At 41.9% G+C, this 26,192-nt stretch overlaps 1 long non-coding RNA gene across 1 annotated transcript in view; it reads right to left on the bottom strand.

The window, feature by feature from the left end:
* The window catches only part of LOC124858377, a 39,087-nt gene extending 29,954 nt beyond the window's left edge, over window positions 1-9,133 (bottom strand). Inside the window, exon 1 of the long non-coding RNA XR_007035818.1 lies at window positions 8,846-9,133. This is a non-coding gene — a long non-coding RNA (uncharacterized LOC124858377). The remainder of the gene's footprint in view (window positions 1-8,845) is intronic.
* Between the last annotated feature and the right edge of the window lie 17,059 nt (window positions 9,134-26,192).

The raw sequence follows: 26,192 nt of genomic DNA, 5'->3' as shown, positions 1-26,192 counted from the left end.
CTGCAAACATGTAAACCTTGCATACTGTAAATGTGTGCAAGGTTTCGAAGCAAACATAGATCCAGCAGCATAACTGTAAGACATTATCGGACTATCAGACAGTAAAGTATAAACAAAAAACTTCAACTCAAGCTGGATCAGAACCTCCTGCAGCCCTTTGCAGTGCATGACGAACTATTACTTATACAGATTACTGCGATCACCCTCTTCACCGGGATTTACGTGTTACCGGGCTGACCACTCAAACGCTGACAATTTAAGGAGACAGAACAATGTTGTCATATTGAATGACAATTTAGGCCACGCTTTAGCTGTTTGATAGGTGGCCTTACATTTGACTACACAATATTTGCTATACAGGGGACCTGATGGTCAACTCAATGACCGCAAGGTGTCTAGTCCTGTGGCTGCCGACTGAAACCCAATCATCACACCGTCAATGATGCGCTTGACAAATGGTAAGAGGCGTTTGATTGTTGTGTGTATTTGTTTGCCAAACATGACCCTGTGCAACATGGCAAAACATCTCCACATTGATCCTATCTATTCAAAGAGCATTGCTCCAAAGGTTTTTGTGGTTGCAACTTTAGAAACCTAAGTTAGAGAGAAGATGATAACCCTTCCAAACAAGCTATACTTATTCACTCCTTTTTAATTGTGCTGCCATAAAATTTATTATTTAACATGCTAAGATGTAGCCTGTATATTCTGAGATTAAGCCAATGGCTTTTTCAGATTTCTCTCAAAGTTGCTGGACATCAGCATTTAAGAAAGCTGGAGGAAAAAGGCCTCTGGTAAAAAATATTTTCACTTTATAATGTTGTTGTACTTATCTAAGATGTGTTTGTGAAGCAGCGGGTCCAAAAGAGAACCACAGACATCCTTCTTCCCAGTGACACTTTCCCATGGCGTGTCCCTTCAGAAGGGATAAATAATTTCTGGAATGAGTTCTGGGCCTTAATAGACCATGAGGTTTCATTGACTCAAGCATGTTGAACCACTGAATTTTTGTCTGTTCTTCCCACAGTCATAAATATTTAATGCAGAAACATATGGCTGTCAGTGCTAGAGGCAAAGCTTGGCTATACATCTGCCCCTCCATTGTCAGATGAAGAAAGAGTGGGAAAAGGACAAAAGGTTCATATACAACCGACTGCTTAGAGAGAACTGTCAGTACAATGCAGTTAAACAACTATGTCAGTATTTATAGGGACAATTCACCAATTTTACACAGAAAGGTGAATTAATTCTGTCCTTTAACAACCCACAGTTTTGGATGTTTAAGCTACTAGAACAATTTGTTTTTACTTGTTAGAAGGATTTTAGAACTTTAACTAATAAACTGTACAATGAAATGTCTATCAGTATGTTTAACCATGAAAAAGGAGTGATTAAAATGCAGCAGTTAATTTGTTAAAAGTGTAACTAAAAGGTCTTCAAATAAAATATCAATTTTTATTGACAGCACATGCACTCATACTTGCTTCTGCATATCTCATACCATTGTTAGGCCTCCTCGTGGCCAGTTGTTGCAGCATGGCAACGGTTGACGTGGCTTATCTTCCTAATGCACCCTCCTCTGCAGAGGCCATAAATTAGTCTGAAATATGGAGCAGGTTGCTGCTGCCAACCTCATCTGCAAAGTGAGTGAAGTGAAGCAGAACGAGGCAGCCCGAGATGCAGCGTCAGGCGGTTCTCCATGAAGAAAGTCTGGAGTGCTTGGTGCAGCCGGCTCTACTTTTTCCTTACTCAGAAATGAGATATTACACTCTCATTTCGGAGTCCTTGCTATTTTCCTCCGAAGCTTCAAATGCATCCGTTTCCAGCTGGAGATAAAACCCAAGTGATTGTCCTCTTTATAGAAAGCAGACATTAATTAGAATTCCTTTAAGTAATAAGTAATAAAATATATTGGGTTTTCATTGTTGTGGAACGAGAAAGATAGGAAGCTCTTTTCTGAATTTTCCTGTCTTTGTGTTGCTAAAAGCACAACTCTTGCAAGTGGAGTCTGAATGGGAAATGTCACCTAAAGCAGATTTGCCTTTTCTAATTCTGATAGTAATTTCATTTCTCTAGCCTTCTGCGCAGTCATAGAAATTGAAAAAATAAAATTAAATCACAGGAAAGATTATTTTGCTTCAACCAAAATTTCGCCTTTTATCTGTCTTTCTATTATGTTTCCAAATTGGTTTTTTGTTTGCTTTGATTGGAGAGTAAATTTTATGGTGATTGATTTAAACTCAACAATGGTTTCATTTACTTTTTTTAGAATCAAACAATTTGCTCAAATGACTTGTTTGCCACCAATGATAATTAATGTTCAAGAAAACTAAATTAATGCTGTGACCACCCACAGCCTGCAAACAGGATATTTTGAAACCAAATAAAACAGGATGCCTGAGGTCATTCTCTGTCATTTACAGGATTGGTGGATGTTTAAAGAATGCTAAAAACGTAGGGAAATCATTGTTTCAGTAAGGCAAAAGAAGAGTATGATTTGTTAAATTATAACAGTCTCCAGTCATATTAATGTGTTAATAAAACAAACACATGGCTGAAAATGTTGACAGGCTTAGCTAAAAAAATGTTTTACGTACAGTGAACAATAGTTTTGAAATCCAAGTATATTTGCTTCAATAAAACCCCATTAAAAAGACAAAACAAATTAGAAATGGGTCTGCTTGATAGGATGTATTAGTCATAAAAAGAACACATTAGTAGAATGTAACATTTTATGCAGTATATCTTTATGGAAGCAAATGCATATATCATAACATTAGCATGTAAAAATAGAGAAATATAAAAGAAACAGGCCAAGTTCATTTTCTACCAGTGTTTTTTCACCGAAGGAACCCTTGTTCTTGAACTGGTTCGCTTCGCCTGCCTTTGACCTTTGGTGTTTTGTTGAGCACCGACGTGCGTTTCCACCAGTTCTGGGGACCAAGCATGAGACAGTGAGACAGCTGAGCTTGCAAAGGGTGCAACCTTCATTTTAATGCAAAAAGAGCATCCGTACACTACAGTTAATACGGAAAATGAGACGGCAACTCTGTGCAAAAACAATGGTATGTACAATGTTTAATGTTTTCATTTGCATATGTTCAGTATCCGTGAGTGTGAAGAAAACGAGTAATTAGGCAATGAGTGCTTATTGTATTTTTGCAAATATAAAAATAATGTTTATTCTGTACGTTCTTTGTCTTCGCTGACATACTTGTTGCTTCTATTGCCTGCAGCTTCAACCCACCCATGGGCGACGTTACTGTTTGTGCAGAAGAACCAAGTATTCTGCAGAGTCCGAGTTGAACCAGATTTTGTGCTCTGGAACCTCTGTTTGTCAGTTTGAAATCACGTTCCGGAAACAGAACAGGCTCTGAACCGCATTGGTGGAAAAGAACTGGCTCAAAGTTCAGATGACACCGATTGTAACAGCTAATTTATAAAATGAACAAACAATGTTCAGCATTTATTTATTAGTAAGGGTGAGATACTGGAACCAAGTGCAAGCTCAGATATGACATCAGCCATGCAGCGGAAGATGTTAGAAGGAATGTAAGCACAACAGTATCTTCTAGTTGAATGATTGACAGCCTTTTGGTGTTCTGTTGGAGACAAAAAAGTGCAGTGGAGGACTCTTCGATCTGTTGGCAAACTAGAAGTCGAACAATCTTCCTCTGATGAGAGACAACAAAGATGAGCTCAACCAAAACCTAGCACTCGTACTCGTCGTATTCCGCTTTATCCGGGACTGTGTTTTGGGGGCAGCAGACTCAGCAGAGACTTCCAGACGTCCCTGTCCCCAGACACCTCCTCCAGCTCCTCCGGGGGGAGCCCAAGGCATTCCCAGGCCAGCAAAGAGACGTAGTCCCTCCTGCGTGTCCTGGGCCGTCTCCTGGGCCTCCTCCCAGTGGAACGTGCTTGGAACACCTCCCGAGGAGGGCGTCCAGGAGGCATCTGGTATAGATGCCCGAGCCACCTCAACTGGCTCCTCTCGATGTGGAGGAGCAGCGGCTCTACACCGGGCCCTCCCGGTTGGCCGAGCTCCTCACCCTATATCTAAGGGAGTGCCCAGCCACCCTACGGAGGAAGCTCATTTCAGCCGCTTGTATGCGGGATCTCGTTCTTTCGGTAATGACCCAAAGTTCATGGCCATAGGTGAGGGTAGGAACGTAGACCGACTGGTAAATCGAGAGCTTTGGTTTTCGGCTCAGCTTTCTCTTCACTAAAACGGACCGGCACATCACCCCCATTACTGCGGCAGCCGCACCAATCCGTCTGTCGATCTCCCGCTCCATTCTCCCCTCACTTGTGAACAAGACCCCGAGATACTTAAACTCCTCCACTTAAGGCAGGAACTCCCCTCCAACCTGAAGAGGACAAGCCACCCTTTTCCAGTCGAGAACCATGGCCTCAGACTTGGAGGAGCTGATCCTCATCCCAGCCGCTTCACACTCGGCTGCGAACCGCCCCAGCGCATGTTGTAGGTTTCGGCAAGAGGGGGCCAGCAGGACCACATCATCTGCAAAAAGAAGAGACGAAATCCACTGGTCCCCAAACTAGAACCTCTCTGGCCCTTGGCTGCGCCTAGAAATCCTGTCCACAACAGGACCGGTGACAAAGGGCAGCCCTGCCGAAGTCCAACATGCACCAGGAAACAGGTCTGACTTGGTGCCGGCAATGCGAACCAAACTCCTGCTCTGCTTGTACAGAGATGGCCCCTAGTAAAGGGCCCCCGATTCCATACTCCTGGAGCACCCCCACAGGTCATCACGAGGGACACAGTCGAATGCTTTCTCCAGGTCCACAAAACACATGTGGACCGGTTGGGCAAACACCCAAGAACCCTCAAGTAGAGCTGGTCCAGTGTTCCACGGCTGGGACAAAAACCACACTGCTCCTCCTGAAGCCGAGGTCCGACTATCGGACGGAGTCTCCTCTCCAATACCCTGGTGTAGGCCTTACCAGGGAGGCTGAGGAGTGTGATCCCCCTGTAGTTGGAACACACCCTCCGGTCATCCTTCTTATGAAGGGGGACCACCACCCCAGTCTGCCAGTCCAGAGGCACTGTCCCTGGCCGCCAAGCAATGTTGAAGAGCATTGACAGCCCCACAACAGCCCCACAACATCCAGAGACTTATGGTGCTCAGGGCAGATCTCATCCAGCCCCGAAGCCCTGCCACCGCGGAGCTTTTTAACCACCTCATTGACTTCAGCCTGGGTGATGAAAGAGTCCAACCCCAAGTCCCCAGCCTCTGTTTCCACCAATGAATGCGTGATGACAGGATTGAGGAGATCTTTGAAGTACTCCTTCCACCACCCAATAATGTCCCCAGTCGAGGTCAGCAGCCTCCCACCCCCGATGTCAACAGTGTTGGCGAAGCACTGTTTCCCCCTCCTGAGGCACGGACGGTTTGCCAGAATCACTTTGAGGCCAACCGGTAGTCCTTCTCCACGGCCTCACCGAACTCCTCCCAGGCCCGAGTTTTTGTCTCTCCCACTGCCCAGCCCGTCAGCCGCCTCAAGAGTCCCACAAGTTGAATACATCCCTGGCCAAGGGCTCCGCCAGACATTCCCAGCAGACCCTCACTATGCCCTTGGGCCTGCCAAGTCTGTCTGGCTTTCTCCTCCTCCAGCGGATCCAACTCACCATCAGGTGGTGATTAATGGAACAGCTCAGCCCCTCTCTTCATCCAAGTGTCCAAAACATGCGGCCGAAGGTCTGATGATACGACAACAAAGTTGATCATTGACCTCCTATCTAGAGTGTCCTGGTGCCTAGTGCACTGATGGACAGCCTTATGTCTGAACATGGTCTTCATTATGGACAATCCGTGACTAGAATAGAAGGCCATTCGTCCTGATAACACCTCTCCAGGTGTCACTGTCATTTCCCACGTGGGCGTTGAAGTCCCTCAGCAGAATAATGGAGTCCCCGGGGGGTCACTATCCAGCACCCCTGACAGGGACGTCAAGAAGGCCGGGTACTCCGCACTACTGCTCGGCCCGTAGGCCTAGACGACAGTCAGAGACCTGTCCCCAACCCGAAGGCGCAGGGATGCGACCCATCTCATCCACTGGGGTAAACCCCAACACGAGACGGCTGAGCTGGGAGGCAACAAGCAAACCCACCCCAGCCTGCTGCCTCTCCTCGTGGGCCACTCCAGAGTAGAAGAGAGTCCAGCCCTTGTCGAGGAGGTGGGTTCCTGTGTGTGGAGGCGAGCCCGACTATTTCTAGTCGATATCTCTCAACCTCCCGCACAAGCTCAGGCTCCTTCCCCCCCAGCGAGGTGGCATTCCACATCCCTAGAGCCAGCCTAAGCATCCGGGGATCGGGCCGCCGAGGTCTCCACCTTTGTCCGCCGCCCAATCCTCATTGCACCGGTCCCTCACCGGGGGATGCAGTATATCATCACTGGGGGATGGCCTGGCGTCTCTCGTTCGGGCTTGGCCCGGCCGGGTCCCGCGAGGAGCAACCCAGTCACCGGACGCTCTCCGACAAGTCCCGACCCCAGGCCTGGTCTTGAACCACTCTTTGTCTGACCCGTCACCTAGAGCCTGTTTGCCATGGGAGACCCTACCAGGGGCATTTAAGCCCCAGACAACATAGCCTCTAGGATCATTGGAGCACTCAAACTCCTCCACCACGTTAAGGTGGCATTCAAGGGGGGGGGACCAAGTCAAGTCCAAGTTTAAGTCAAGGCCAAAACCTAGACTTGACTTAAATCTAGCAGCTAGTGTACCACTGATGAACCAGTGAGGTGAGGCTGGAGGCACCAGTGTTTTAAGCTGGAGCTTGACATTGTTTGGTAATTAACAGGTTCTTCTCATCAGCATTAAGAACGTACTGATGGCTCTACCTCACCACCTGTAAACATTACAACACTCACAAGGGAGAAGGAAAATGACACAATGGGGAGGACAAGGGGAGAAAATGAACCTCATTCCCTAATATTATTAGACTGGAAATATATTTTTTTCTAATTTTGCCAAAGAATGTTAAGAGATAAATAATACACCCTGTGTTCACACTTAGTTGCATTTTGCTACTTGTCAGCTTTCTTCATTGCCACCATGTTTGTTTTTTTCCTGCACATATATTTAATTTATGGCCACAGCAAATCAGAAAAAAAAAACATTCTTATGCATTGGATAAGAATGGATTATTTATATGCAGTTTGTAAGTAAGAATTTTGCGTCTTTATTTTTAAGTGGCTCTATTGTAATCTATTAATGTGCGAGCAGACTGGCAGCTAAAATGTTCTGTCCATATATAAAATCAGTGGACCTCCTGTAAAACCTATATACAGATGTTGTGGTGAATATCTGAATTAAGGCCTGAAGCTGTAATGAAAGGACTGGAGACATGAATTGGTTACCATGGAGATTGAATGCAGGCAGGTGGAAAACATTACTGCTGACCAAGGAGTCACACTGATTTCTTAAACAACTTCCTAAACAACTTCCTCCCTGCCCTGCCCTGCTGTCTGATCTACCACATCTGAAAGAAGATTGCTTCATCAACATCATCTGGACAAGAGGAATGCAATTCCCTTTAATTGCAAATATATGAAATGATGATAAATGCCATGTTTGTGTTGTTAGTGTTAAAGAGTTTACTCATGGATATGGCTTCAGGATATTGCTGGTCGCGGTAAAATTCTTCACCTTATCCATCGATCCCTGTATTTTACTGCAACATATACTACATGATACCAGCTGCTGCTTATTTCCCATGTATCAAGATTACTCTCATTAAGCTCTGAACATAACAGCTTCCCAGGGGCTAAATTAAAGTAACATTATAATCTTTTAATAGATCCACCTAAACAATTCACCAGTGCTGAGTCTCTTTGAGTCCTAGTTCATTTGTGACAAAACCTCCTAAACAACTGCAAAGAAGGTAGCTGTAAGAACAACCATAAGAGGCTGTTGGTGCTGTAATCAGTGGTGGTTCCAACAAGAAGGATGGGGACAATGAAAGCATAGTTCTATCTCAAGCCTATTTAGGAGAGTGCGAAAATACTGAGGGGAAGGGGTGATGGCTGAACAAGTGAAAAAAAGGTTGTATGGCAACCTGTCCAGGATGTAACCCTCTTTTTGCCCAATAACCCCGCCCCTCCACACCCCCAAATTGACCTGCAATGGTCACAATATTTGTAATGTTATGTGACATCTGCAACAGTTCTGAGGAAAGAGTCCAAAAGTAATGGGTAGACGGATAGATAGGTAACTGCAACACAAGAGTTCAGAAAAATGGGAAGGGAAAGATGATCTCATATGGAAGACACTAAAATATATTGTACACAAGGTAGGGTCATGGTAGAAATTATGAGCCAGTGTGAAAAAGAACTGTTTTAATGTCAAAGACAGAAAGAAAACATGATAATCAGGTGAAATAGTCTCAGATTAAATGAACACTTAGTTGGGCTTCTGTATTTCAGGTGCCCAAAAGTGCACATTTATTGTTGTGTTTATGAATGTCTTCTTGTTTATAACATCTGTAAAGCACTTAAACTTTTTACACTTGACTATGAAAAGTCCTATATAAATACAGTTTGAAACCTTGATTGATTAACTGATATTTATAGCAAAGATACAAACAGCTTAAAAGTGTCTAAACAGGTTGAGCTGATCAGTGGGCATATTATTAGTTCATTCCAGTCACATCAATCACAGGATGCTGAATTTTATTCAATGTGCCCTGCAAAATCTTTTGTTGTAGCTTTTTGTTTAATAATCTTTGTATTGTTTGTTTTTAGGCAGAGCTAATGAGCCCCACCAAAATGAACATACATTTTCAACAGACCTTAAAAGCAAGGCTGCAGACTTAAAAAAAAGTGATTACCTTTTTAGAACAGCCAGTCGAACATTGTTGAACAACAAGCTGACAGGACGAGCATGTCAGCCGCATCAGTCAGACCCATCACATCCTCTCCTTAATTAACAGTGTCCACTGAGATTTTCCCTTTTGAAAAGCTTCTTTCAGCAGTCCTTCCCCTTGTGCATCTGAATGCTCCCTGCTCACTGTCTGCTGCAGAGACACTTAAGATAATGAATAGCTGGAGGAGGCCAGCATTCTTTATTGGAGCGCTGTAAAAGGCCACTCTGTCTGGATCCACCAGGCAGAATAAGAAAAATCTTTCCGGCAGCATTTGGCTGGGTTGTAAGAGTCTGTAGATTTCATTGAATTCACTTTAAATATGCCCATCGCATCATTTCATGTGGCTGTTAAAGATATGTCAAAAGGCCACCTCTGCACACACAGAATGTTACCATACACAATTTTACGTTTTTTCCATGCTTCTCATTCCTAGAACTCAAATGTGATGCAACACAGCCCTGGAATAAAAAATAGAAACTTTTATCCAAAAACTAGAATAGATAAAGGTCAGCCTGAGGCACATGGAGGAGCTGTGAAAAGAAGTGACAAAACCATTGCCTTTTGGGTGTCTTTTTTTTAGTTTTCCACTGCTGAAATTTTGTCAGAAAAAACTTAGATTCTTTTTGTTTTTTTAAAACATCAGATTACACAAAATTGCAGGGTTATTTGATTGTTTTGTATCTCTAGGCTTTATTATTGTAGGTTTAAAATAATCTGAGATTCCATCTTAAATTCAAAACATTTCAAAACAAAGGGTGAAATTACAAATTTTCATCCCCTTTCATTTTTATTATTTTGTTACATTACCACCAGAAGGTTTAATGTATTTAACTGGGATATTATGTGATTGACTGACAGATTAGTGCATAGCTGTGAAGTGGAACATAAATAATAAATGGTTTTCAAATGTTTTTTTTTTTTGTCTTTTTACAAATGAACTAAAAGATAAGTATTCCTTACAATTATCCCCCCCCCAAAATTAATACTTTTTAGACCAACGTCTGCAGAAATAACAGCCTCATGTCCTTTTGGGTAAGATACAATGTAAAGTAGTCAGTGTACAGCTTGTATAACATTGTAAATTAGCTGTATAACACGCAGCCATGTGAAAATGTTCAAATTGTGCCAAAAGTGTCAATATTTTGTGTGTCCACCATTATTTTCCAGCACTGCCTTAACTCTCCTGGGTATGGAGTTCACTAGAGCTTCACAGGTTGCCACAGGAATCCTCTTCCATCCCTCCATGACGACATCATGGACGAGGTGGATGTTCAAGACCTTGCATTCCACCTTCTGTTAAGGATTCCCCTCAGATGCTCAGTAGGGTTTAGGTCTGGAGACATGCTTGGCCAGTCCAACACCTTTGCCCCTCAGGATCTTTAGCAAGGCAGTGGTGGTCTTGGAGGTGTGTTTGGGTCGATATCCTGTTGGAATGCTGCCCTTTGGCCCAGTTTCCAGAGTTAGGGGATCATGTTCTGCTTCAGTATGTCACAGTACATGTTAGCATTCATGGTTCCCTCAATGAACTGTTGTCCTCCACAGCCAGCAGCACTCATGCGGCCTTAAACCATGACACTCCCGTCACCATGCTTGACTGTGGGCAAGACATCCATGTTTTTGTACTCATAGCTTGGTTGCTGACACACACACTTGACACCATCTGAATCAAATAAGTTTAACTTGGGCTCATCAGATGTTCTCTAACAAACATCTGAGGGCTTGGTAATGCTGAGAATAAGTAACATACACACTGAATCTAGTCTCCTGTCTCCTGCACAAGCTTAGTGATTACAAAAACAGTTAGTTGCAATGTATTCCATTTAGGGGCATCTGGGTAAAAGAGGCAGGATAAAATGTATGCCAGGGCTTTGAGAGTTTTATTGTGATTTTTTTTTTTTTTGTAACTTTCCTTTTGCTTCACCACGTTGCAATACTCTGTGTTGGTATTTCAAAGAACAGAATGATTTAACACTAGTAATTACTGTTAAACAAATATCTGACAAATGCAAACTAATGCTGTTTAAATAAGCCTGCAGACTCCCCCTCCTTTCCTTATTTACCCACAGAATCTGACTGTAACTCCAAAATATGTAATTTTCTTTAACAATGGTAAACCGTTTTTCTCATATTGTCAGAGGATCAGCAGCTGTTACAGCAACAATTTATGCAAGACTATCTCAACTGGGCCCAACAAAAGCCTGAAGTGGGTCAGGGGATATTTAGGGACAAGAGCGCCTGGGGTGTGAAGAAGGGAAGAATCAGAGGGATTTAAGGAGCTGTTTGTTTCATTGCCAATTGTTACTCAGGCAGTTAGGATTATATTTCCCTGGTTGCATTTTTTATCACTATTTTCAGCATTATAGCATTTGCTTTTGCTAAGCAATTCAGGTCAAAAGAGCAACGCTTTGTACAATGTAAAATGTCATTTTGAGGTCACCAACTTACTGTCACCTATTTACACAATGAGCTTCCTTGATATGAGGCAACACCAGGCTTGTTTGTTGCTTTCTGGACCTGCACTGCATTGAATATTAATTTTTTGTTAGCTCAAGCTAACCTAACAACGCTTACAGCACCAACATATTCTGACTCATTCTATTACTGAGAAACAGACAAAATATACTGTCTGCACAATGCTGACTCGGGCTTTTAACAAAAGCCCTGGTCAACCAACATAAGCAGAGATCATACACAAAAAGGAAGCAAATAATTGCTTGAAAACGGATTAACTCTAGCACTGTATGTGCTCTCTTTCATACTCTAGCCTTGAAGACTGGCTCAGAGTTTATCTGTTCTTTCTTCCTAGATGAAACGACTAAAAGAGCTACATCCATTAACATTTACTTTTCCTTCTCATAGAAAGTACTCCTGAATCAGTGCTTCTGTGTTCTTTTTTCTTCTCTGCTCTGTTCTCTCAAACCCCCAGTCGGTCGTGGCAGATGGCTGCTCCCACTGAGCCTGGTTCTGCTGGAGGCTTATTCCTGTTAAAAGGGAGTTTTTCCTCTCCACTGTCGCTATATGCATGCTCAGTATGAGGGATTGCTTCAAAGTCAACACCAGTGACTGTCCACTGTTGCTACATGCTCATCCAGGAGGAGTGAATGCCACAAGTCACTGACTGGACACCTTTCACACAATGCAACAGGAAACAACACTCTCCAATTATTCTTACCTCTGCCTTCCTCCCTCCCTGTTGGATGGAGTATGGGGGAGTCAGGTTTAGCCTAAACTGGCTCAGTTATGGTTGAGGTGCGAAAACACCCTCCATTTTGGCTACCTGTGCGACCCCTTCTCTTTTCCAATGGTTATAATCAGTCTGACAGAGAGAGGTACCCCCAATCGTTGTGGTTTTTAATATAACAATGGCCACCAGTGGGCTCTACATGGACACACTATATCAGTGTATTATTTTACTTCGTACCCCTACACATAGCCCATTCTAAAATGTCCAAACTCTAACACTCAGTAGTTTAATCTAACCTCCCCAACAACCCTATACCATTCCAAACCCTTTGTGAAGTGCCTTGAGACGACATGTGTTGTGAATTGGCACTATATAAATAAACTGAATTGAATTAATTGAATTGAATTGGAGAGTACTCCTGGTGGGACCGCTTGCTCCCATCTGTGCAACGGCTGCAAAATGCCTGAACTGGGTTTAGCACTGTTTTATAGCATATGCTTAGGTATTTGATTAATATTGACATAAATGTATCCACAGCTGCAAATACTCTCACTAACAAAAAAAGTCAAGCACTCAGAATAAAATTGTCTGAATTGGGTGTAATTTCGAACAGAAATATGAACAGTATGTAACAGATTTAATTTCAATGAGCTGCCAAGTATAATCTGCACGCCATGGATGTGGGCTGTGCAGATGTCGCAGAGGCCTGACATTTGAACCAGGATTGTACAGTGAGCTATAAAGGGGCAACTTGAAAAGTTTGAAAATCAGATATACAACAGGCATATAAATTACACAATACCCTGTTGAATTAAAACAGCTCAGGTTGAAGTGCAATGTATGTAATCATACCATATGCTTTGCTACTGTCACGCATTGAAAAAGCGCAATACATTCTCTCATGTCCTCTTTGCATTTATCTTAATAATAAGCAGTCTTAAATGTTTTCTTTCCTCTTTCACAGCAATTGCTGTCTGCTTGCTGCTCAGTTTTTGTCTGCATGCTCTCAGATTTGTTTGTTTCTCTATTTGCTTGTGTCACTCTACCTTCTTATTCGACCTCTCACCCTGTGAAGAAGCCACAGTCTCCTATTGCAAAACATGGCAAAAACATTATCAGGAATAACTAACAACCTCTTTATGTTGTGTTTGGTTTATAGTAGGACCCAAATGCAGGCAGGACCAGAGGCGAGGCACATTGGTTAAGTGGCGATTATTATTAAAAGAATAAGAACTTAGTATAGTGACACGAAAGGAGCAGGCGTAGGTGAAACAGGCAGGAAATATAGAGCAACGGACATTGTAAGGGAGAAACTGAGAACCTGGCAGCTGAACAGAAGGATCCAGCAGAGAACAAAGACTAACAGTAAACTTAAATACTGAGGCAAGTGTGGGGATTAACATTGGAACCAGTGTGTTTATCTAAGAATGACGTGGAGCAGCTGAGGCAGAACGTAAGTAGGGAGACAGAGGGAGGGAGACTAATTAACACAGAGCGGCTGAACTAAGCCACAAAAAAACACTTAATCAAGGCGAAAATAAATAGTAACCTATGGGGAAAAAGTAGAATACACAGGGAACAGAACACATCTAAACACAAAGGAATAAACTAATATGGCAACACCTTAGAGACAATGATAAACAGAGAAATGAACTGAATGCAGCAAGGCCTTTTAGAACATTATAAACAACAGAGAGATGATGGAAACAGAGACTAAAGAAAACCAAAACCCAAACACTTATGGAATATAACATTGTACCTTAACAATTGAAGACGTGAATTAAAATGCTATCCAGAGCAACCTGGCCCCAAGTGGATAAGTAATTGGCCCTTAAACCTAATAACCGTTTGTACGACTTTTGCCACTGTTCCCACTCTTCTTTGCAGATGTTGTTCTGGGTTCTTTTAAGACCCCCTGACTGAATTATTAATATAGTATATAGAATAATCATCAATTATTCAATCAATTAATCATCTTACCACCGCTATAATTGCACGAAAAAATTAACAGACTCTAAAATCAGAGGCATCCTTTGGTTACAGAAGCACCTGCATTTCATTCTTTCTTTCAAAGTCTTATTGAACATGACAGCAGATAGTAACAGCAATATTTATTAATATACAATATTCACACACTCAAAAGAGTGGACAGAAGCTAGCGTACCCTTATCCTGCAACATTTTCCTACCACTTCTTATTCATCAAGAAAAAAATATTTTATTTCATAAAAAATGTGTAATCTAAAAAAAAAAACAAAAAAAGTGAAAAAAAAAAAGTAAAAAAAAAAAGTTGTCTGAAGTTTTAATAAAGTGCTTATTTTTTTCTAGGTGTTTCTTGTAATCCTTTAGTTATTAAAGAACATCCCACTGGTTGTTTGACTTCCAGGTGGAATGCACTCAACTCAAGTTATTCCACGTTTCAAACTCAAACTTCCCAGATAAACCAAACACAGCATAAACAACAAATGTTCCTTTAACAAGTAGCAGCCAAGAAGCTAATATATACAAACATGTACAAATAACATACGTTTACACAAAACTGAAAAATAGCATGCAACAGCACCAATTACTAAAAGGTGAAATTAATGGAATAACAAGACAGAAAGCCCAGCTTTTCAGTGAAATATGACCAAGTTTTGCTATATTTTTGTATTTATTTAAAAGTTTTAAACTTCTGTACTTTTACAGTATAAGCATTTTGACAGAGAAAGTTGTTGGTTTCAAACAGAAATTCAAAATGTCTACTTTTCTTTGGTTGTATTGGAGGTCTAGAGATGCTTTGGATAGTGGATCCAGTTTACTGTCTGAGACAGATCCACACATGTATTACATAGTTAGTAAAGAGTTTACATGTTTGGGTTGATTCAACAGTCAGAGTTCAGACTGAACATGTCACTTCTATATTTAAATAATGCTAACATATTTCTAGTCCTTCGTTTTTAATTTGAATGTCTAAGGTTGTTAGTGTCAGCCGTGACATCCCAAGGAATTACAGCAAAAAAATGTATGAAGAGAGACAAAGAATTAAAATCCATCGGCAGAAATTATATACTAAAACCATTAAATATAATCTAAATAAATTACTTGTCTTTCCTTTTATCATATTTTCTTTATTCATGTGCATTCATCCGTCATACAAACCACAATCCTGGTATCTGCTGCCTACAATGGATGCTCCGACACATTAGTGTTTCTACTGACGGAAATGTGGGAAGATAGCTGATGGCTTCTTTACATTTAATTTAATAGGTGATGCAAAGAGCCGGCTTCCTAGAACCAGCTGTTGGCAACCATGCAGAGCACTTTAGTTATAATTTCAACAGTTCCCAATATTCTTTACCTGGATGTTAGGTTTAAATAAACAGTTTTTTGTTGCTCAAAATAAAACAAAACTAATTTTTGATTTTCACATATGTTTTAATTTGTTTTTAATCAAAATATCAACAATAGAAAATAAACATAATTGAAAATAGATCAGTTTTGAAACCGTAATCTCTGAATACCTTGACTAAATTACTACTAGTAAAAGGCCCTTGCCTAGTAAGTATATCTATTTGTTACTGGCCTGAAAAGATTGCTTTTTTAATTTCATCCCAACCAAGGGTAGGAAATGGTAAATGGCCTGTACCTGTATAGCGCTTTTTCAAGTCCTCGGAGACCCCAAAGCGCTTCACACTACATAGTCACCCATTCATACACTGACAGTGGAAAGCTACATTGTAGCCACAGCTGCCCTGGGGCACACTGACGGAAGTGAAGGTGCCATACACAGATGCCACCGAGCCCTCTGACCACCATCAGTAGGCAAGGTGAGTGAAGTATCTTGCCCAAGGACACAACAACTGAACTGGTGCAATGAGTTGCTTCTCATTTCTTAAACAACCATGTCGAGAGACACATCCCGTGGTCGTGGAAAAGATATCAGTCTGTTTCAGAAGGGTCCAATCACTGGCAGGCATCAAGCAGAGAAAACCATAACCTTAAGAAAACCACTAATCAGTGAGGCTAACCAGAAAAAAAGGCTTCAATTTGTTAGGGAGCATAAAGATTCTGGAGCAATGGAAGAAGGTCATATGGTCTGATGAGTCTAGATTTACCCTGTTCCAGAGTGATGGGCACATCAGGATAAGAAGAGAGGCAGGTGAAGTGATGCACCCATCATGCCTAGTGTCTACTGTACAAGCTTGTGGGGGCAGTGCTATGATCTGGGGTTGCTGCCGTTGGTCAGGTCTGGGTTCAGCAACAGTATGTGTTGAAAGAATGAGGTCAGCTGACTACCTGAATATACTGAATAACCAGGTTATTCCGTCAATGGATTTTTTCTTCCCTGATGGCACGGGGATATTCCAAGATGACAATGCCAGGATTCATTGGGCTACAATTGTGAAACACTGGTTCAGGGAGCATGAGACATCATTCTCACACATGGATTGGCCACCACAGAGTCCAGACCTTAACCCCATTGAGAATCTTTGGGATGTGCTGGAGAAGGCTTAGCACAGCGGTCAGACTCTACCATCATCAATGCAAGATATTGATGAAAAATTAATGCAACACTGGGTGGAAATAAAACTTGTGACATTGCAGAAGCTTATCGAAACAATACCACAGCAAATGTGTGCTGTAATCAAAGTGTGTGACCTTTTTTTTTGGTGGCTACTTTTTTTTTTTGGCCAGGCAGTGTACATAAGGTACCCAGCTGGTTTTGCTGGAATTGTATGTAGTCAGCTCAAATGGGTCCCTTACAAGAAGCCTGTCGCGAGCCCAGACCCATCTAGTAACATGCATGTTTGCTGAGATTTTCAAAGCAGCAGAAAAATATGCTTATACAAATATTCAATGGATGTTTTCAGTAATCACCTCCAGTTGTCTTTGGTAGCTTCATGTCCTGTTTGTGTCACAGATGCCTCCCTGTTGGCTTAGTTCGGTTTCTGTAAGCAGGTCAGGTAATGACACACACTGCCAAAGCAAGAGGCTGTGGGCACACACATACACACACACACACGCACACACACACACACACACATACACACAAAATAAAACACTTGCATACTTAGACACACAGGAATGGCATCCCACAAAAACACACAAATGCAGCCTGGCGCTTACATGCACAAGCACACACAGGGTCATTTCTTGCTCTGGCACACCTCCACTCACCCAAACACACACACATGCTGAGAAACAGGCCAGATGGAATCACAGTGTGGGATGTTGGCCTTTCACACTCTGGAGACTTCATTGCTCTGTGTTTCTTGTCCTTCACCAACAGTTTTTCTCTCTTTTACATAGTCCAACTTACCCACTTCGTTTTATATAAAAAATATTCCCTCCTCAGTTTGACTTTTTTTTTTAATTTTCATCCTGCGTCTGATTTTTGCCGTTTCATAAATCTCATCATGTTAGGTAAGTTTAATTGAAAATTTTGCCACTTTTCTTCTAAGAGCCAGTTTGAGTCCAAAGGTACAGTGGAAGGTCAAGAATTGACACATTATTTTACCAGGAAAGAAGGTTTCCTTGAGCTTTAATCAGCAGGTATACTTTAGCTCTGCCCGTAGTCTTGCCTAATCAAATAAAAGACCTGAGAAGAAGAAATGCTTAGTCCTTCAGCCCTTTGGGTCCACGAGCCGTAAATATTGATCTCAACTTGAATGCAATTATAGTAATGGAGAAAAAACTTAAAGCCTTTGCCAAAACATTCTTGGCTTTAGTGTGCAGTGTATAGAATAAAGATGGTAATGAAAGCTTGCAAGCACGTGACTTCTGATTTAAATAGATATCAAAGAGTATGTTACTAATTTAAGCCCTTAAATTGGATAAAGTTCGTTCTACATTACGGCTTAAACCCATGAAGGTTGAATGTTATATTTATAAATGCAGAAGATCTGAACTCAAAAGAAAAAGTCAAGATTAGGAAAGGAAATGTTTGAAGAAGTGAATAAAAAAAATAAAAGAATCAGCTGGAAAACCCCCAAACGTGCTCAGTATGTTTATCCTATATGTTTGTTGATCTAGTCTATCTTTATCCAACATTCGCTCATTTTAGAAAGAAAGTATATTAAACATGTTTTCTTACTTCATTAATTTACATAGCATGTTCATCTATAACCATCCTCTTGTAGCTTTATTAGAATCGTTTAATATTTGGACATCGCTGTTACTCCACATTCAGAGTGTTCCAGAGTTTCACACCATGCATTGAAATACAAAAAGTCTCATTTGTGGTACTGATGTGGTTCTGTTCAACTTTGTGTATTATTTGTATTCTTAATTTTTTTACTGGTTGTATTATTGTTTCGTAATTGTTACCCCAAATTTCGGCACAACATGTTAAGTTAGGAAGTGCTTTGTGGTCTAGAACAGTTAGCTTTGGTTAATACTGAAATGCTTTTTGACAGTATATTTTGAATATGCCTAATGTGTCACGGTTTACTTGATATTGGACCCCACAATGCAGACGAGCAGGCAGCGTGATGGTAAGTGAAGAAAAGGTTTAATTACAAAAACTCACACTCAGCAGGAGGCAGGAACAAAACAAACGGGCAGGCAAGACAGGCATGGCATGATCAAAAAAAGACAAGACTTGGTTAGAGAGCTAGACATGAGAGCTAGACAAGAGCATGAGAGTGAAAGATGTTTCCGCGAAGACTAACAGAACAGGTGTGAATATATGGCGTGAAAACCAGGTGGAGTAAGGAGACAGATTAACTTGAAGCAGGTGAACTGAATAAACTTAATTAACAGAACAAAACGTGACTGGAGCAAAACAGAGACTCTTGAACACAAACTAGAAAAACATGAAACAAAAGCATAAACAGATCCGAAAACCAAACTTGACAAAACATGAACAAGACGACAAAACAAAAGCATGACCAGGAAAATAAACAGAAACATGATTCAAAACTTGAACAGTGAAAAACATAAGGAAAACCCCCGAAACCAAAAACCAAACAACCCTACATCATGACATAATGTGAGGTTTCCAGTTGTGTTTATCATGAATAGTGACACCAAGAAATTTATTTTCAAAAACTCTTTTAACATTCACCCCATTTACCTGTCGACTTAGGTCCATGATTGATGTACCAAACAACATTATTTTTCTTTTGTTTTACTTTAACTTTTTTGTTAATTATTTTTTGTTTCTTTTGTTTTTACAGAAGCACATCTTTGAGATCATAGACTGATGTTGGATGCAACGCACCCCCAGTCCCCCCACGTGGGACCATTAAAAATCCTGGGGTTGCACACCAAAATCAGAACCAATGACTAACTTTGAAAAATGTTGTGTTGCTGTAATATTAATAGGGGCTGCCAAAAAAAAAGAAAACTATCACAGACCATTTATCTTCTGTTTTTACAAATGTATATTTAAGACTGAGTAGAAAAGAGCATTTAAAGTTCCCTGGCTACATGAAAAAGCCCATGACATCAAAAAAATCCTACAAGAGTCTCTGACAGGTGCAAATATTTATTTCTCATTTTCAGAGCATCCAAGATAATCCTTGCATCTCCAGAACACTTTCCAGCACCGTGAAAACTACAAAATAAACATAAATGGATGCTCATTCAGTGTTTGATAAACAAGGTTCTGAACTGAATGCATTAACTGTAAAGCTGAGTTTTAAGATTAATGACCAGTTTACTATGGTGGAGATCGTAGAGTGAACACTGGTTAAATGCCTGTATGACCCCCAAGTTAATGATCAGGCCAGATGATATTTTAATAAGCAGGTTCAGGTACCAGGTACGGGTGTTGGTGGTTCTACTAAACAGAATACACAAATAAAACATTTGCGTATAATCCATTGTAATCATAACTTTCCATATGATTAGATAACTTCAACTATTACAGCCATAAGCTCCCACCCTCCTCAATAGACCTTCCTCCATTGGTATTACTCAGACCCCTCTAAAGTGGTTTAAATCATATCTCTCCCATCGCTCTCAATTTATTCAGCTAAAAGCATTTTCTTCTCAGCCTTCTTCTGTCATCTCCGGTGTGACCCAAGGCTCTGTCCTGGTCCCCTTCTTTTCATAATCTACCTCCTCCCTCTTGGCAATATCTTTTGGAAACACTATATTAGTTTCCACTGTTACGTGGATGATACCCTGTTCTATTTTTCCTGCAAACCCATTCCCAACATTCCGTCTACCTCCCTTACTGACTGTATGGCTGAAATAAAATCATGGTTTTCCACCAATCTACTCAAATTAGACAGTGAAAAAACTGAGGTTCTCCTAATTGGCACAAAAACCACATTATCCAAAACAAACGGTTTTTCCATTGATATCAACAACTGCTCTGTTTCCCCTTCGCCTCAGGTAAAGAGTTTGGGTGTCATCCTCGACAGTACTCTCTCTTTCCAATCTCACATCAATAACATGACCCGGTCCGCCTATTTTCATCTACGAAATATCAGTCGTCTTCGCCCCTCCCTCACTTCACATACTACTGCCATCCTCGTTCATTGCCTTGTCACTTCCCGTCTTGATTACTGTAATTCCCTCCTGTTCGGTCTTCCACACAAATCTCTTCATAAGCTTCAACTAGTTCAAAACTCAGCTGCCTGTATCATCTCTAGAACCCCTTCCTTCCATCACATCACTCCTGTTCTGTCAGAGCTCCACTGGTTCCCCATCAAGTTCCGTATATACTTTAAAATCATTCTTCTCACTTTCAAGGTTGTCCTCGCTCCACCTTATCTATCCCATCTTCTCAACGTTGCTACTCCCTCTTGCACTCTCAGATCGTCCTGGTCTATTCACCTGATTGTTCCCTCTGCCCGTCTCACCACCATGGGGGGTAGAGCTTTCAGCCGCTTTGCTCCTCGGCTCTGGAAATCTCTACCAACCGATTTAAGGAACATAAATTAACTTTCTCAATTCAAATCTTCACTAAAGACTCACTTGTTTAGGACTGCCTTCTGCACTTGACTATTTCGCACTGTTACATTTTAACTGCTTGATCGCTGTATTTATATTTGTATTTTTTTATTTATTTGTTCTTGTTTTTAATATTGATTTGTATTCATTGTAAGGTGACCTTGAGTGCCAGAAAGGCCCCTATTAAATAAAATGTATTATTATTATTATTATTTTTAACCTAACTAATTGGCCCAAATGCCTTTATTTGTAGCCTGAACTATATCTGCTAACAAAGGAAATATACCGTTTTGCCATTACTCCAGTCCTGTGTTTCAATTACTTATAATGTGAAGAGTGTGTCAAGTTAGAAAAGGCAACTAAATATAATAAAAATCTCAACCCAAGGTAAAAACATACCTTCGTTACCCATATCTTCTATTAACCTTAGAGCAATATCCTCCTGAAATTACATATCATAAATAAATCAAGTATAGCTCCACAGTTAAAAGGCCTACATGCAAACTTTTGGTGCCTGTGGAAATGTAAGACATAAAATAATATTTTTCCAGTGGAACCACTATTTTAACTGTTAATATGTATGATTTATTGGTGATTAAACAAAGGAAAAATAAACGTTTCTGAGCCTCGCCAAACGTTTTTTCTAAATGAACATTGCAAAACACTATGGAAATCTTTTGGAATTACTAGGAGAACCCCAAGGTTGCATTCATCCCCATCTTCACTATAACTGCAGCAAATTTGGACTGGATAAGTTTAAGCATATATGTTTCAAAAATGTTTTAGAGGGCATTGTGCCGGGCGAAAATGGCAGTTAGGCAAAGGGTGCCAAAACTTTCCCAGATGTGTTTTTTACCTCACAAAAAGGAAATAAAAGGGAATCTGGTCAAATAAAAGTGCTGATTTCCATTGTAGGAGTCCTTCTGCATATGACATAGCCTTTGGTTATGACATTTACCCTATGTATAATCAAATCTACAGCTGCAAACTGGAAGCTAACGGAGTACTGCATAAGCTAGCAGCCGGTGGACAGCAACCAGCAGACTGTAATGTGCAAGCAAATTACAACTCTAGAGAAGATGCTAGAAAGACAAGTTATGCCTTGTTAGAAAAGTGTGTGTCTCTAGTTTATGTTATGAGACATGTGGGGGTGCTGCAAATAGAGAGTTGCTTTTTGTACCGTTTTGTTTACAGAGTCAGCAATGTCTAATAGAGACCTTAAAATGTCATTGCCTATGTTTAAGTTGCTGTAAAACTAAAAGGTATTGGTGCAAAACCCATTTGGCGAATTGTGGGAAGATTAAAGACTCCTCTTGCAATATATTTAAGAAAGAAAAATTGGTGGAGCTTTACTGCCAAAAAGGGGTGCGGCCTAGAGAGCCCGTCAGGCTTAAGAGGTTAAGTAAAATGAACCCCAAACAACCCCACAGGACAATCCCCTCTCCACCAAACTTCTGATTTTAGATGGGTGAGCAAATACTTTTAGCAATATAATGTAGGTCGTATTGATGCCAGTTTGTTGATACATACTATCCCAGTTCTGTGTCATTAAATCTGTTTCTAATTGCATTATTGACTGCTCAGATTTGACTCTCTTACGAATTCTCTGATTTTGTGACTGACTTAGTAGTTAGATGACCATGTGTTCTGGATCTTCCTGTGCTTCCTTAGATCCCTTGCTTTCCTGTCAGCATTCCTGTCAGCAATGTTGTTACAGTCCACTGTGATCCTCTTGCTCGGCTGGAATGCAGCCACCTCCTCGAGGTCCTTAGAATCGCCCCCATTGTCACTGCTCACAGCCAGGGTGAATGACCGGGGCTAAATGGATATCCCTGTGGTGATCATGTCATTTATGCCAGTCAACTATTCCAACTCTGCCACTCAGTTCTCCAGATACACTTTCTTGTCTTTTTCTGCATTTTGCAGTCACAGCGCTTTTATCTCCTTGAACAGGAGGTCTGCTGTACCTGCTGTACAGTCATAGCTTTAACTTCTGTGGGGAAATCTAGAGATTTCATTGTCATCCTCTTTGTTTCCATACAGTCCGATGATACAAACTCGTATTCGTACTCGTACTCGTCCTCGTTATCTTCAGTTTTATCCGGGACTGGGTCGTGGGGGCAGCAGGCTCAGCAGAGACGCCCAGATGTCCCTCTCCTCAGACACCTCCTCCGGGGGGAGCCCAAGGCAGTCCCAGGCCAGCCGAGATGCATTATCTTTCCAGCGTGTCCTGGGCCGTCCTTGGGGCCTCCTCCCGGTGAGACGTGCCTGGAACACCTCCCAAGGAAGACGTCCAGGAGGCATCCGGTATAGATGCCCGAGCCACCTCAACTGACTCCTCTCAATGTGGAGGAGAAGCTGCTCTACTCCAAGCCCCTCCCGGATGGCCGAGCTCCTCACCCTATCTCTAAGGGAGTGCCCAGCCACCCTACGGAGGAAGCTCATTTCTGCCGCTTGTATCCGGGATCTCGTTCTTTCGGTCATGACCCAAAGTTCATGGCCATAGGTGAGGGTAGGAACGTAGACCGACCGGTAAATCAAGAGCTTCGCTTTTCGGCTCAGCTCTCTCTTCATTACAACGGACCGGCACAGCGCCCCCATTACTGCGGCAGCCGCACCGATCCGTCTGTCGATCTCCTGCTCCATTCTTCCCCCACTCGTGAACAAGACCTCGAGATACTTAAACTCTTCCACTTGAAGAAACTCCCCTCCAACCTGAAGAGGACAAGCCGCGCTTTTCTGGTCGAGAACCATGGCCTCGGACTTGGAGGAACTGATTCTCATCCCAGCCGCTTCACACTCGGCTGCAAACTGCCCCAGCACGTGCTGTAGGTCTCGACTAGAGGGGGCCAGCAGGACCACGTCATCTGCAAAAGGAAGAGACGAAATCCACTGGTTCCCAAACCAGATCCCCTCCGGCCTTTGGCTGCGCCTAGAAATCCTGTCCATGAAAGTTATGAACAGGACCGGTGACAGGACCGGGGCTAATTAGCTTGTAGCTAGCTTAGTTTCTTGTTCTGCCCCCGTTCACCTGTCTGTAACTCCAAACATGAAGTCTTCAGCCATATATCTTCACTAACTAAGAGCTTTGCTTTGAACATCATAAATGTAATGAGTAATTTTTCTGCTTTTTGTGTTTTGTGTCTCCCATAACTGTCTGGCAATATGTGAGCAAAGTGAGAAGAGCAGATGAACATCATTGTGAAGGGTGGAAGATGCTTGTGAGGGCAAACATTTATTAGATCAACAAAATGTCCAGAAAGTATGAGTATAAAAAACTTAACCCTGCAAAATGCAACAGCACAGCTTGCTGATCAAAACTGTGTAGCTGAAATAAAAATAAAAAAATCACAGGCAGCAGACCAACAACAGGAACTTTGATACACATCATTTAAGAATGCCTTCATCAGGACACTGATCCAGTCTTAAAACTTGATTGTCATAGCCCAGTTTGCAATGAATAAAACAAACTTACACTTCAAAGGCAATTTTGGATGGCCACTTACAGTGCACCCCGGAGGTATTCTGAGCACTTTACTTTTTTCACCTTTGGTTATGTTACAGCCTTATTCCAAATTGTATTAAATTAATCTCTTTCGTCAAAATTCTTCACTCAAATAACCCATTATGACAATGTGAAAAAAGTTTTTGAGATTTTTGGAAATCTGTGACAAATAGAACACTTAGAAATCACATTTACATATGTATTCACAGCCTTTGCTTAATACTTTGTTGATCCCCCTTTGCCAGCAATTACAGCCTCAAGTCTTTTTGAATATGATGCCACAAGCTTAGCAAACCTATCTTTGGGCAGTTTTGCCCCTTTTTTCTTTGCAGCACATCTTAAGCTCCATCAGGTCGGATGGGACAGGTCTGTGCTCAGCCATTTTCACCATACATGCTGATGTATGGTGCCCTAAAGCTTGCACATCACATCTTTAATTTTATAGCATGTCTGGGGAACTCAAGTTCATACATGGGAAGTTTTGGAGGTCAAAGACATAAGTAAAGTAGTAAAGACAGCAAGTTATGCGGGAAGTTACTTACAAACAAATTAAGTGGAGTAAAATGAATGCCTCTCAGGTACTAATGTGTCACAAATGAAATTATTTCTGTTACCTCACAATTTTTTTTCACTAAGTTTGTAACTTCTATTTATTCAGAGTGAAATTTCTCTACTATGCCATCTCACAATTCTTGCCGTGTAATGAACACCTTGTTAGAGGGTGGCTTAGGAGGTTGTGTCCTCTTCTTGGATGTGGGGTCACAGGCATTTGGATCTTGAGCTTGTCCCATCTTGGTGTGGGGTTGGGTGTGCTGTTGTGGAAGCGGTGCTCCATGCTGTCTGCCCTGTTGCGACTGTGAGTGGGGGCTGGGGTAGCATTGCGCAGGGCCCTTGCCTTGCCGACGCGGCACGTCCTGTGGTGGGGGCAGGATGCGGCGGGGGTGTGGAGCGGGGCTTTGTCGGCTTTTTAGGGTTGATGCTTACTTGTGGGGGGGGTGCCCCTGTGGGGAGGGAGGGATTCATGGCATTTGGGTTTGGGGGCATGTGTTCAATATCTGTGTCCTGATTAGGGGTGGACCGGTGGGCAAATTCATGTTGGGGTTCATTGGGGGTGGGGGGCTCATGGGGTTACGATCGGAATTCATTGGGGTTGGGACTATTTCATCCTGTGGCGGCTCTGGTTGGCGGGCTAGTTTGGACCATGTGGACCCCTCTTTTGTACATGGCTCCCTCTCCAGATGAGGATGGGGGTCGAGGACTGGGGTAGGGTTGGGGGGTCAGGGTGCGGGCCAGGGTCATTCAGGTTCAGGCACCAACCCAGTCTAGCCCAGCCCAGGTTCAGGTGCTGGGTGTTGTCTCGTAATGTCTTCATCCTTCTTTCCTCCATTCTTTTCTCCTTCTCTCCCATTTTCCTTTTTGCCCCACCTGTCTCTCTTACGTGCTTATTTTTTCCCTTTCCATTTCTGTCTCCATGTCCATAACAATTGAAATAATCCCAAAGCAGTTTCTAATAATACCATTTGTACCAGTCATGACACCATTAGTAGTTATAATACCTGACTCAGATGAAGCTGATGAAAGAAAAACAAGTCTCGATCAAAATAAAAATGAATCACAAATTAGGCAGACTTTTTGGTAACTCTGCTCCAAAAACAGAGATATCTCATTTCAATCTGATGTTTAGTGGTGGACAGAACAGTTCTTGTGATCCTTGGAGCTATACAGGTCCTTCTCAAA

This window comes from Girardinichthys multiradiatus, chromosome 21, assembly GCF_021462225.1.
Source record: "Girardinichthys multiradiatus isolate DD_20200921_A chromosome 21, DD_fGirMul_XY1, whole genome shotgun sequence".
Classification (NCBI taxonomy): domain Eukaryota; kingdom Metazoa; phylum Chordata; class Actinopteri; order Cyprinodontiformes; family Goodeidae; genus Girardinichthys; species Girardinichthys multiradiatus.
This window is presented reverse-complemented; position numbering and strand designations above follow the sequence as displayed.